The sequence below is a fragment of the Streptopelia decaocto genome (assembly GCF_964273445.1).
Source record: "Streptopelia decaocto genome assembly, chromosome: 7".
Classification (NCBI taxonomy): Eukaryota; Metazoa; Chordata; class Aves; order Columbiformes; family Columbidae; genus Streptopelia; species Streptopelia decaocto.
Genome location: NC_138661.1, coordinates 29,858,209 through 29,872,501, shown reverse-complemented (window position 1 = coordinate 29,872,501; position 14,293 = coordinate 29,858,209). Strand labels below are relative to the sequence as shown.

Here is a 14,293-nt window from a genome sequence, read left to right as displayed (position 1 = left end):
CTGGAGCAGATTCCCTTCTAGTCTGTATTATTCCATGATTCTAGGATTTCTCCCCAGATTAATGCCAAAAAGGTGCCTGGAAGCTGGAAGAAATACTTTTCATTTCTGTCTAAGACGTAATGTAATGCCCAAATGATAGCTCATTAGGAAATATTTATTTCTTGAGACTAAAGTTACTAGACACACAAAATAATGCCTCCAAACTTAATCATAATAATCCATTTTGACCTAAGGAAATTGCAGCTTTGAAACCAGATTAAATCCTGTTTAAACTAAAAAACATTTTTTAAAATTTCAGAGGTTATAAAGTAAACTTGAGTAAGCTTGAGATTACTATCTAAGGCATTTTTTTTTCTGTAGCACAAAAATGTGAGAGTTTTTTTTTTTTCCACACTTCCAGTTTAAGGAACTAAGATTTTGTTTTGAAAATACAGACAAGAAACCCTTTTTCTGATACAAAATATTCTATTTAATTTTACATCATTGAGTTACTCCATGTCTTATTTGGGAGTTTTATCAACATCAAAGAAACATAATGATAAGCACAGCTCGAGAGGAACTGGCAGGTGTTAAGGTTATAATTACTTTGAAAAGAATACCAAATAGAAAGAACCCAACAAAAAGTACAATACATTCATTACTGATTACTGGAAGCTTCAGAATCTATCCAAGTATCCCAAGGAAGTTTATACTTTTTTTTAAGCTTTAAAGCATGCACTGAAAGGAGACACAAAATAGTCAGATCCCTGGTTTTAAAGAAATGCATCTAAATCTCTGACATTTTGTCTCTCTTATTCCAGATTATACCATAAGAACCAACCCACTGCTAATTATTGGTTGGGGACATTACCTCCCTGAAAAAAAAAAAAAAAAAAGCTGCTGAAAAAGCTGCTGTATATAGTTATTCATATAGACTTTATACTGAGCAGAAACGATTTCCAGATTCAAACATAAAACATTCCCACAGAATATCTGGAAAATTCTGCTAGAGTGCATGTATTTAAAGATGCAGAATTTTTGTTCATGTGCACTGTGCACCACACAAAAAATCCTAGATGGATCGCTTATCTTTACAATATGAGATAATATTCCGAGGCCATTTCCTTGAGCACCTCTATCATCGACCAACTATGAACTGAAGGAGTTGGTGGCAATCTATTGCCAAACTTTGAGAAGGTTGGCACCAGCATCAGCACATGTACTTCTAAACAGGCATTACAATTACTTAAGAGATACATACTTGGAAAACTTTCCTAGTAATCAGCTAACCATTCATATCCACATTCTCAGTTGCATGGTCACAGTAACAGCAAGGTGTACCTATCACGTTCATTAGGCTGAGAATGGCTGACTATGCCATGTTCCATTCACATTTCCCAAATATTTCTTACTGATGATTTACCATCTATATGTGGACCAAAAACTTGCTCTCTCAAAGTTTCTAAAAACGTTATGCATGGTTTTATTCCTGTTAAAGAGGAGCAATAATGGTATTTTCTATTTTCACATTCCTCTGCAAAATAATGAACACTGAAAAACCTAGCTCTGTAAAAGTTTACTACACTCAAAACTTACAGAAGCAACACCAGACAGAATAAACTTAGTAAAGATGGATACTGATTTTTTGCTTATTTAAGATAGTCACATAGGCCACACTTCTGATGGAGTTGTTAGCCAGGCAAAAATCACATTTTGTCATGAAGTGAAGCAATGAAACGGGGCCATATTTGAATGATTCCACTGTGCAGGCACCTTCTGCTCGCTTCATATTCTCCTTAGAAGAGTGCCTTTTCCTGGGAAGCCAGGAACCATTCTTGACTGTACACAGGGATTATTATTGGTGCCTACACATCAGAAACATTCAATTTTCATTCAATTACCAAAAGAGATGTCATATTAAGGAACTATATTAACTTGAAGTTACTTTCAAAGTTTACCAATAAGGTAAAACACCAGAGTTTTGGAAAAAATATTTAGACAAAACCGATTTTCATTACACAAGAACACAAATCTTGTGTCTTTGTGTCTTGCTGTAATCTACAGCTATATTTTGAAGCTAAAGTAATATCCTTTATCATCTTAACTAAAGAAGTGGCAGAAGATACTCAAAGTTTCTGTATAATTGAAATCAACTCCTATATATCTTAACAACAGTAATTTTCACACAAGGGTGGAATTTCTGAGTGCAAAAATCCTGAAAAAAAGTGTTTCTTACATGAAATATTCTTAATCTCACATAGAGACAACATAACCCAGATGACAATTTCTCCCATAGTCCCAAATGTGAAGATGAAATAATTAAGTAGCATAATACTTAAGATGGACTATATCTTAAGGATTAAAAATCTAAGAATAATCCAAATAATGCTGAAGGATCTTAATACTCAAGGTTTTGTTGTTTCCCAATCTCATTAAAATAAATTATTCAATCTAATGCCAAAAACATTTTTCTAGCTCAAATATGAACTAAATTCATGAAATAGTTACTCTTGGTTTTAAAGAAATTTGCTTTACATGAAGCCGAAGTGGAAGTGAATCAAAGCTTTTGAGAGACTATGTCTATGACTATCTGAACTGCAATTAACTCTCTTCATCCATCCAGGTGCTACCATCATCCAGGTAATAGAAAAGCAGACGGCACAGGCACTAGGAGACATCCACGTGTTTTATAGAGCCATTCACCATGCAGCCTAGCGACTGCTGAGCTGAACCTCACAGCCTGCTGGACCCACGCAGAGCCATGGGTCGTGGTGCTCCATGCCTGAGAAGCTCTTCTTCCTCGCCCCAGCACCTGAGCTGGCAGGGGGCTGGCTCCCTCTTCTCCATAACATTTCAAATTTAGAATATGTATGAGAAAGTAATCCTGGTGGGTTTATAATTCTAAACAGATTCCTACCTTGCTACAGTATACAAGCGTGATGGCATGTCATAAGAGTGAGAATTTTCTTTTACAGAAGCAATGAAAAATTAAAAATATCTTTCAAAATGGGCACAGTTGATCTTTTTCAAACGCTGAAGGAATTTTCGCATTTCAGAGATAGCAAAGGCATTTCCCTCTAAACTCATTATGACTTAAATTGTTTATTGTCTTTCCATATTCCTTTTCCATTTGCTCTTTTCAAATTAGCTCTATTTATCCTACCTATAAAAGTATTTGCTATATTACATGCATATGTGTAAGTATGTGGACTTTGAAATATCATTTATTATATTCTGTAGCGAAAAATAAATTCAATCACAACATGTTTTTGTAAATTATATACATGAATTATCTTCTGGGTTTCAGTTGGTTTTCTTCAGATAAACTACTCTCATGCCAAGAAAGCCATTTTGATGGTGTGATTCTCCAAATAAAACATTGTGTAAGGACCAACTGTTGCAACAGTGACAAAAATATTCCCTCAGCTAAGCTTATTCCTGCCAACAATAATGTTGATATGCACAAACAAAAGTAAACAAAAACCAGCCACATTGCTTGGTGCTACAACACTATCAATAGCATCTATTTTGCCAAATACAGGGCAAAATAGGAAATGCATATATGTCCAGCTACCTAAAAGCTGCCTAATGCTAAGCTAACTAAAAACGATGGTATCGGATGTAAATTTCCAACACTAACAGCAGCCCTTGTTTCAGTGTAACAGCTGCTTGAAGTGGAATTACCAGGAGTAAAACTGTCATTGTAATTTCTTTAATGAGGAAATGCAATATTTCTGTAAGAATCAGGAGAGTGGAAAATTGTTTACATCTGGTTCCGAAAAATAATCTACTTCTGGATGCTTAACAATTCATCAGTAGTCATTAAGACATCACAACTGTCCACACACACGTTGGTTGTCTACTCCAAGTGTGAAATAAAATGCATCTTCTTAAACTGCTTTCAGAGTGGTCTAACCTTAGGTGCATTAGTTTACAACTGAAACAGGATAAATTACCTTTACAGCATGATAACTTGTTAAACTGCCACAGTTTAGTTGTGTATTTCAAGTGTGCCTTTTTTTTTTTTTTTTAATAGAGAAGATTAGCTCTCTATCATGATTTATATCACTTACAAAAAGTGGGTTCCAGATTCGCCACTTAGCCAGATTTCTGTATTAATAAAAGTCTTTCCCCAGTCTTGATGTTGTTATTTATTAAATTTATTTATTTTATTATTTATTTTATTTTATTTATTATATTTATTAAATATTTTTTCCAGTGTAAGGAGAAGAAATATAGGACAGCATGCTTCCAAGACACTTAAACCTACAAAATGTATTCAGTCTAAGAATGAAAGGTTCAGCGTAACTGAAGTTGAAAATGTGGTTCACCACAGGCACTGAAATTCTGGAAAAGCTGAAAGTATTTTTTAATCACTTGAAAATGTATCAAAACAAAACACAAAAAAATAAGGAATGTAATTACTGTTTAAGAGACTACCAAATGTGCAATGTGAATCCTTTCAAAGAGCCTTATTTCTATTTTTCAAACTTGTACTTTCAACTTCACTGCTTAAGGTCAATTTATGAGAGACGTGTAAGACCATCAGGAAGATAAGTCGTATTAGATACATTCTCCATAAAAAGGAAGATTCTTCATCCTAGACACATGCAGTCCTTGTATGGGATCCATGCATAAATGATTAGTCTTTAAACACATTAAAGACTGGTGCCAATAGGAAGGGAACAATCTGTTTCTCCCTTGCATGGAACATCAAGAATTAGCAAATCTAAAACACAGGAATTTATACAATACAGAGAATCAGAACGGAGATAAGGAAAGCTTTGCAACAATAAGAATTTCTGAAAAAATATTACTGTTTGCCTAAGAAATTGCATCTTTCTTACTGGAAGGTTTTTTAACAGAACAAATCAAACAATTGTTAGGAGTCTGTCTATGTTGGGATAGAAGGATAAAGTAGATAACCTCATATGAATTAACGATCATGATGCAAAAAACTTTCTATAATAAACAGGGACAAATTAAACAGCTAAATGTGTATTACTCATTTTTTTATTATTTACTTATTCATTAAGTACAATTCTTGCTGTCCACAAGCAATGTTAAATCTTGCTTATGTCTATTGACAGTGATATTAGGTAAAAAAAATGTTAACCTTAGCATGACTGTTCTCAATAAAACTGTCATTATTATACAGAGGAAACTCTGTATTACACATCCACAGGTTTTGTTCATTAATTTACTAAATCAAATGTTACTACAACAAAAATGTATTCTTTGGGAAAAGCATAACAGACTTTTATTCCAAACACTGAGTCTTAAAAGCTGCTGTCTAAACATTCATATAAAATATGTTTTATATGACATTGTAGCAGCTTTTATGGTAAAAAAAAACAGGAAACGCTACCAGCATTTGAAGTCATCTGTAATCAGACTGAAGGTGTGTGCTTCTTTCATTTCCTGAAAACATCATATAAATGTTAACTACCCATAAGATTCAAAAAAACCCACCACTTTTTCAGACAAAAACACTACTGGTCAGCATCTCAAGGACCAATTTGATATTGCCCAGCTTTTGTGAGTACTAAGGCAGCAGATTATCCATAAAACACAGGGCAAAAGGAGGTTTGGCACTAACCCTTCCTCAGCAGATACCAAAGCAGAAGCAATCATTAAAGAGTTTTTATCCTTAGCAACTGTAAACATGTAAGGAAAGCCTACTAAAATATTTCACCAATAACTGTACAGAAGCCAAATGATTATGTAAATTCTGGGCTTTCATTTTAAAAGACTTCAAGTGATACTACAAAAAAAATTCAGACTCATATTAAATTACAACAACTAGAACCTCTAATTATAAGTACTCAGTAAATGGTTTAATCCAATATCCATTGTATTAGTCAATAATTTCAATGGCATATGTCCATCCACGCACAGACACAAGCTGAACTATGTACTTCCATAACTGTGCTGTCTTATTAATGACTGTTGTCAACACAAGGATCAAAGATAAACTGCTGGAAAAAAAAAAAAAAGGTGATATATAAAAATCTGTCCTATTAATGTGACAATCAAATTTTTAAACAAAACAGAACTCTGAAAGACCTGACATATCTAAATGTTAACATATTTCCAAAATTAATTGGGAAGCTTTCAATAATTAATAAATAGTAATTTACTATATACAGTTACTTGAATGAAGCCTTCCTCTTTGCTGTAGTAAAGCACAATTGCTAACAGAAATTAACTAAGAGAAAAAGTGAGACTGTCTAAGGTGGGACAATTTACTACTCATGGTGCCCCCGGCCCCACCCCTCCGGGGTTCAACACCGTACACAGCTCCGGCAGCCTCAGCGCCGCTCTGCGGGACTCGAACCCTGGGCTCAAGCGATCCGACAGGCTCTGCCTCCCTGCACAGCTGGGACAACAGGCGCGCGCCACCGCGCCCGGCGCAGAGTGGCTGGAGAGCAGTCAGACAGAAAGGGACCTGGGGGTACTAATTGACAGGAAGCTCAACATGAGCCATCAGTGTGCCCAGGTGGCCAAGAAGGCCAATGGTATCCTGTCCTGTATCAAAAATAGCGTGGTCAGCAGGACAAGGGAAGTGATCCTTCCCCTGTACTCTGCATTGGTGAGGCCACACCTGGAGTATTGTGTTCAGTTCTGGGCCCCTCAGTTCAGGAAAGACATTGAAGTGCTGGAGCGAGTCCAGAGAAGAGCAACAAGACTGGTGAAGGGACTTGAGCATAAGACCTATGGGGAGAGGCTGAGGGAGCTGGGGTTGTTTAGTCTAGAGAAGAGGAGGCTTAGAGGTGACCTCATCACTCTCTATAACTACCTGAAGGGAAGTTATAGCCAGGTGGGGATTGGTCTCTTCTCCCAGGCAGTTAGCAATAGGACAAGGGGGCATGGGCTTAAACTCTGCCAGGGGAAATTTAGGCTGGATATTGGAAAGAAATTCTTTACAGAGAGAGTGGTCAGGCATTGGAATGGCCTGCCCAGGGAGGTGGTGGACTCGCCGTCCCTGGAGGTTTTTAAACTGAGATTGGACATGGCACTTAGTGCTATGATCTAATAAACGGACTAGAGTTGGACCAAGGGTTGGACTCGATGATCTCTGAGGTCTTTTCCAACCCAGTCGATTCTGTGTGATTCTGTGTGATTCTCTCAGAAGTTTGATTTAATAACTATTTATTTAGAAGATTAGCACAGATATCTCAAATGAAAAACTGACCACATAAAGAACTTCATCTGGGAGAGCTGGAAAACAAACTCTAAACATTGATGCTAGTTTCAGAGTAGTAATGTAATCCAATAGTCAGAAAAGTGTGTTGCTGTGATCATTTTGCAAAAATATTTCTTTCGACATGCTAAAACTGTCATGTTTTTGTAACAGAGCAGGTAGATAGATTGCCAGTGCTAAAAGTGCAAAAGAAAAAAAGGCCACTTCATGTTTCTCTTTTCATGTTACTGTAATTTTGCCTATTTCCTGTAAGGGATGGGTTCTGTTGCTTTATTCCAGTAGGTAATGAGAGTTGTCTTTTTAATTTTTTCAGTCCTCATTGACCTTTTTCTTAATACTAAATTTAACCACTTTTTTTTTTTTTTCTTAGTGATAACTATTTTTTCCTTCTGAAAAGTACCTACTTTTTCAAGCCTTAGAGAAGTTTTTAGTGATTACCTTAACAGCAACAAGAACCTTGGTAAAAGCTGGAAGTCTTTCACAGCACAAAGATACTGATCCAGCACACATAAGGACTGTGGGCTGAACAATATCTTCACAGCATGTGGAGAAGCTGAGTCACTCTGAATGTTTGTTGACTTAACCTAACTTGCTAAAACGTAAGTATAGGTTGACCTAAATTAAACAAGGCTGTTGATCTAACCCTAACTTTAAAAATAACTAAATAACCAAATAACTAAATAAATATCCTTACATTGATACAACTGTTGTAAAATAAATATGTAAATGTACAAAATTTTTGAAACAATTCAATTAAACAGAAACATTCTTCTTTTATATTCTTAAAATAACAATGCATTCTATTTCTAGAATTCAGGATTTCCTTTCTCTACAGAGGTTACAACACAGCCAATTCATGATACTGAAAAGCAGAGAATTTCTGGCCAAGAGGTCTGCCTAAATTCTCACTTAATTGTGGCAGTCACTATTAACTCATTTAAGAAATTCAAGAAATTTTTAAAAGGCCTTATTTACCAAGCACAAAGCTATCATGAAATATTAGTCTTTCCTTTATATATATAGAAAATACCACAAGATGTCACGGTTTTGTTGTAAAAAACATCAGTTAATATCCATCTTCACATACATCGCTACAGTTCATACAAACAAACAAAAAACCTGGAGCCTAAATAAAAGTTGACACTATGGCTACACAGAATATATGTAGTAACATCTGAGTAAGATTAGGAGCTGGTGCCTGCTCCAGCAGCAGTGCTTTCTCCACTTCATTCTGGAATGTTTCATGCTGTGCTTAAGACATCTCAAAAATGGTGACTCTCTCTAGACCTTTCCAGTGATTACACTGCCAGGCAGCTAAACAGCAAGGACAGGCAATAAATGCCTATTTCCTTTCCTTCTTTTATATTGCACCCCATCTCCTCTTCCCTCCAGCAATCAGCTTTAAGTTGTTCAGGAAAGAAAGGTGTCAGAAAATATAGAGTAGTGCTTGACCATCTTGATACTCCCCACATTGCAGTACTACCCAAGACAGGCTTAGGTCAAGCCCATTTGTCACAGGTACAGAAAGGAAGGCAAATGATTGATGAACAAAGATCTTGCATTGGAAAGGTCAAGAAGCAGACAAAGAAACAAACCTTGAAAGGTTAGGAAGAGAGAAAACCAGAGCAAGGAAAATACGCTCATAACAGAGGCAGAGAAAAGAGTTTGAAGTCTTGCGATCCTTGTGGATAGAGTTAAAACAATGAATGGGAACAGCAGTATGGTAAAGGTCCTTGCTTCTTTCTTGCATTTGCAATCCCAAAAAAGTATTAGAAGGTTTGCTTCTGATCTAATCACTAAGCAAAACATAGAAATTTAAAAGATCATACCCTCAAAACCAGCTAGGAATCATTGTTTCTGATGCTAAGTGGCAGGGAAAAGGCTCACTGCCATACAGCTGACCTCTTTCCCAAATAATGAAGGAGACAATATTCCCACTGTTTATTTTAAACAGTCCTTTACACATGCTAAGACCCAAACTGCCTGGGCATCACCTGAAAGAGTGTGATTTGGCATGTTTCAAACTGTGCCGGGAAGCACACAATTAAACAACTATATGTTGACTTGATTTTGGACCAGTGCTTGAGCCTATATTCTAATTTTGGTTTATTTGTAGATATATTTTTAGACATAACTTCAGAGAACCATCACCATTTGGGAAATTCCTAACATCAGTTAAGCTACTTAACTAAAATGCTTTAATATGTGCAGTCTCATTCCCTCTTTACTGTAGTTATTCTTCTTTACAAGCCTTGTTTAATTACATGTTTTATAAAGCACAAGGTGACACCTGCAGCATAGAAGAAGCCTTTTCCAAGTGGGTTGTCAGAAAGGAGCAAACTTCTTACTGTTCATGATGTAAACAATATCTTAGATAATAAATATGTATATACAAATAGTTTGCTAATTCTGTTTGCAGCAGTGATTTGCCGCAGAAATCAGATTCCTTCACCTCTGTAAGGTCAGGAACAGAGCACTTTGCCCGCATGCCCTGACTTGGGCTGGCACCAACTACAACTTTTTCTGCACCTGCTGTCTATGGAACAATGATGACCCCAGAGGAAAAGTACAGCTGAGCTCCCTCATAGAAATATCCATGAAGCAGATGAAACATGGCCATGGTAAAACATAAGGAACATGGCTATTTTGTAGAGAGCCTGACACCTGAGCTACCTTTTTTGTCAGCCTCTTCCAGGACAGGTTGTTCCCTGGAGCCATTCAGAACAGGAATTTCTTCCTTTGCATATCTTTAAACAAACTTGTTCTCTCGCTGCCTATGCCTCCTGCCACTCAGCTTGCCTTCTGTCACTCAAATTGTTCACTGCCAAAAATACTTAGTATACACCACATCATTCACACTACTTCATGCAGACTTCAAAAAGTCCCTTTTCAGGGCAAAAGGTAAGAGATACAGGCAGAGAATCAAAATTAAGGCATCTTAACAATTCCACAAGGCTTTTTTTTTCAAATCTAGTCCCTTTTACCCAACAGCAAACTGAAAGCAAAGTTGACACATCAGAAACACAGCTCAAAAATATTTTACTTGTGTGGTTGCAATTGAAAACTTGCAATTGAAAACTTCAGTAAAATCATGGTGACTTCATAGACCCTGCTTCCCAGTACTGTCAGTGATTTCAAAAAATCTGAAGCTGGGGAGCAGGGAGGAGTTTTTGCTCATTGCTCCCAAACTGCACCTGACAAGTAGCCACTGGCTGGCGTCATCCCACCACTGCTCAATGCAATTAAACGTGAAAAATCTTTAATAATAACACACCTCTCTCAAACAAGCATCTTTAGCATAATTAGTGCTGTCACAAAACACTAACATAACTTTCTATATTTCCATTAAGAAGACTGGATTTATTTTTCATTGAAACTTCTGTGGAAGTACTTAATTCTGAATTACTGCATGCAATGGGTTACCAAAAATATATGTTGATTATGTCCTGGGAATTGATTTTCACTAATACCATGTAAGGACTACTTTAATTTAAAATAATTTCTAACTCTTAAATATAATTTATCTTCTCCAAGACTTAGGTGTTTTACTGTCACTTTTTCCTCAGCATTTTGTGAATATTCTGTTACAGCTTCAAATGCAAAGAAACACAGAATAAAGCAAATGTAATGAAAAAGTCCAATAACTCGAACATTGAGAGAAGTCTCAAATAGTTTTGTCACATAAAAATTCTAAAATTTCATGTGCCACACAAATCAAAACACGTGTAGCTGACTTCTCAGTCATAGATTAGGAAGTTAACTGAATAAAAATATTTAGAAAAGTAATAATAATAAACACACAACGAGACTTACAAGAGCAACTGCTCCTTGCATCCTGTTGCAGCCAAAAGTATTATCACGTATACAACATCTGCTTAGGCTGCATGATTTCCCTGAAAATTTCCAGTGGCAGAAGCACTGAGGGAAAGCACTAACCATTAGTATCTTCTTGGGTATTTCATACTGAGAGTTTGGGAGCACCGTTCTACTAACACTGATAGATTTATGCCACATTTCTCTTTCTAAGGCAACATGGGAATCTCAGCAGAAAGGCTCCTACAATTCCTGTATACGTTTTCTGTGCAGCCCAACACCATCCACCCCAATACAGAATTATGGAGCTTCCTGTGAAACGTTTAGGAGAAGAACGTCACAACAACAGTGTCAAGATTGCTGACAGGCATCCATTTATGTAGATGCTTCATGAACAGATTGCAGTTCTCACCAAGGAGGTCGAGAACTGGAGCAGAAACTTTCATGCCCTTCAGGGAATAGGCAGAAAAAGGATGATGAATCACTAAAAATAAAAATCAAGTATCTTTTCTAGTTCCTTAATTAAAAAAAGATTTAAGACAGTGACTAAAGAGTCCCTTGCTCACAAGCAGTCACTGTTTCTGAAGCTGCAGTCTTACTAATTCTATGCCATATGCTACATCTGGAAAAAAAACCTCCTATTTTAAGAAAGATGAAACCAATTCAACAGCCAATTCAACACATTATGAAAAAAACAAAAACAAATGAACAAACAAACAAAACAACAACACCCCCCCCCATTTCTGTGAGCGTCTGCCATCAGATGTGTTTTAGCTATCTCTGAGCAAGCATTACATCAATTCAGGAGACCCAGTCAAGTACATAATTCAGGCTGGACAGACATAGAACAAATGTCTTTGATCTTTTTATAGATAGTACAACATGTAAACTACTTACACGCAGTCAAAGTTCCTGAGGTAAGAGATCTAGACAGGTCTAATAAAGGTAAGAGATCTAGAGATCATTCTCACTTTTAATACCTCTACTCTGTTTCCAAAATACACTTCATTTCCTTCAAGATAGATATCAGTTTACGTAACTGCTTAAAAATAAATTTATAACTTTTTTTTCAAAGAAACAGAAAACAAAACAGCTCTGATCAAGTCTACTGTTTTAATTAAAGCATTCCCAAATACATGGCTTCCTCCTGAAAAAGCAGAACTCCCTTACATTTTGAGTTAAGTATAAAGTGATATTTTGAAAACTACTTACTCTTTCAGCTGCTTATAGCATTAATTCTATATTCCATAAAATACAGTAAGAATAATTTGTAAAATCCTTGTAAAGGCTTTCTTCTACTGAACTTGATAGAAATGTGAATGTTGGTTCAACTTCTAGTACTATTAACTACTTTGCTTCTCAGTCAGTTTTCTATTTTCGTTCTATTTATTAATAACCAGGATCCTTATTAATAAAGGATAAAGAGACAACACCAAATAACAGGACTCCTGGGCTCCGTAATGCTATATTAATATAATCAGGAGGAGATCATAGCAGCAGAAAAGACTGAGGGCACTTATGTTGAACATCAGTTCAGCATGAGCACACATACCTAGAACCAGGTCTGTACAGGGAGTCAGATGACTAACTTATAAATTAGAACTCATAACATCATGTTATACATGTTAATTCCCCATTCAAAATACAGCTTAGAAAAGCCAAAATACTAAGAGAAAACTGTCCAGAACAGCCAGTAAAGAACATCAGACAAAAAAGTCTGTAAATGATGGCTTTATGCAAATCTAGTATCTCTGCAGATCTGAGTAAGGCATGCTATGGGAGGTTTGAGATTCATTGTCCCCGACACCCAAGAGGATTTTCCTTGCAAAACATCAGTTTGGGGGTAGGAAAACAGGATTATTTTATTTTTTAAACATGTCAAAAACAAGTCTGCTTTTATATAATAATAATAATAATAATAATAGAGATCTATATAGGCTTCTAGACAGTGAGTCACTCAGGAAGAGGCCATTTGGGTTTCTAGGCCTTTCTGCCTGAAAGTTTCAAAACTGGACTGTACAAGTTTTCAAACACAGTCCTAATCATTAGACCATCACTAAAGAAACAGAAACTACAGAAACATGTATGGGATCACAAATAGATCACAAAAAAGTTTCTGCCTCTGTAACAGGCACTCAACAGAACAACAGTTAAGAGATTAAAAATGAAAAAATCCTCCTGAGAGCAAGAGACTAAACTAAGATTCCCCTCCCCAAATATCTTGTCAGCAATATTGTTTCTTAACAAAAGTGCTTGTAGCTGCTGTGTTTCCATTTGCATCTAGTACATCCTTCAATAACACATATACACTGAAGGAAAATCTCCCAGCATGCCCAAGTGTAAAGATTAAACATGAAATTAAGTCTCCTGTGAACCTAGGAACACTTTCACAAAACTAGGAAAACCATTTAAAGAGAAGCAGATGAGTATACCTTAAGGTTATTTTTTTATTATTATTAAAAAAATGCACTAAAACCAGAAATTGACAGATTGCAAAAGGGGTCTTAAAGTATATGTCTGCTATATACTGAAATATAATGTTCAAAACAGAAAGTTTATGGCAACAGATATAAATAGAAACTTAAGAGTTATAGAAAACCACTAAGGAAAGCCAGAAGATAGGTGGAAATACTACTGTCAGCATATTTAAGCCACATTAAAAGTTTTGCTAATACTTTAGCAACAAAAAGAACTGCAACAATTCTACCATCCATAAATATTTATTAATCACTTCTCCCCCCCCCCCTGCCCCCACCCCCACCCACCCACCCACCCACCCCCACCCCCTCCCCGGCCCCGTTTTAGGAAAAGGAAGTATTAAGTATCAATGATGAAATACTTTTTATTCTAACACCAGCTGATAAGATGTTGAAGAGGACTCACTGAAGCCTCACACTTACAATGGCAAGGCCAAAAGCCTTTAAAGCAAAATTGAAAGACCTGTAAAGTCAATGGCTGGGCTCTGGAACAATCAAGAGGAGGAAAACTAACGTGCTGCTTTTTAAAAAGGGAAAGAGAACTACTTGCTTAACTGTAGATTTATCAAAATAATGGACCAAAAGATGCACAGTTTAACAAACAAAAACATGAAAGACAGTACTACTATTTTACTACCACCTTGGCTTATGACAACTAGATAATTTGGTAACTTAATGAAGAGACTGCACAAACATAACCGCAACACAAAGTCAGACTTTGCAAAATAGTACGTCAGCTCCCTGAAAACACGGAATACAAGCTGCTCTGATGTAACAGGGACTGAAAAGCAATGATGAAATTTAGCTAATGTGGTATTTA

At 36.2% G+C, this 14,293-nt stretch overlaps 1 protein-coding gene across 5 annotated transcripts in view; it reads right to left on the bottom strand.

Annotated features, from left to right (window-relative positions):
• PRKD1 (protein kinase D1) overlaps nucleotides 1–14,293 on the bottom strand; it is a 136,847-nt gene that overhangs the window by 64,519 nt on the left and 58,035 nt on the right. The gene's annotated exons all lie outside the window — the stretch shown is intronic.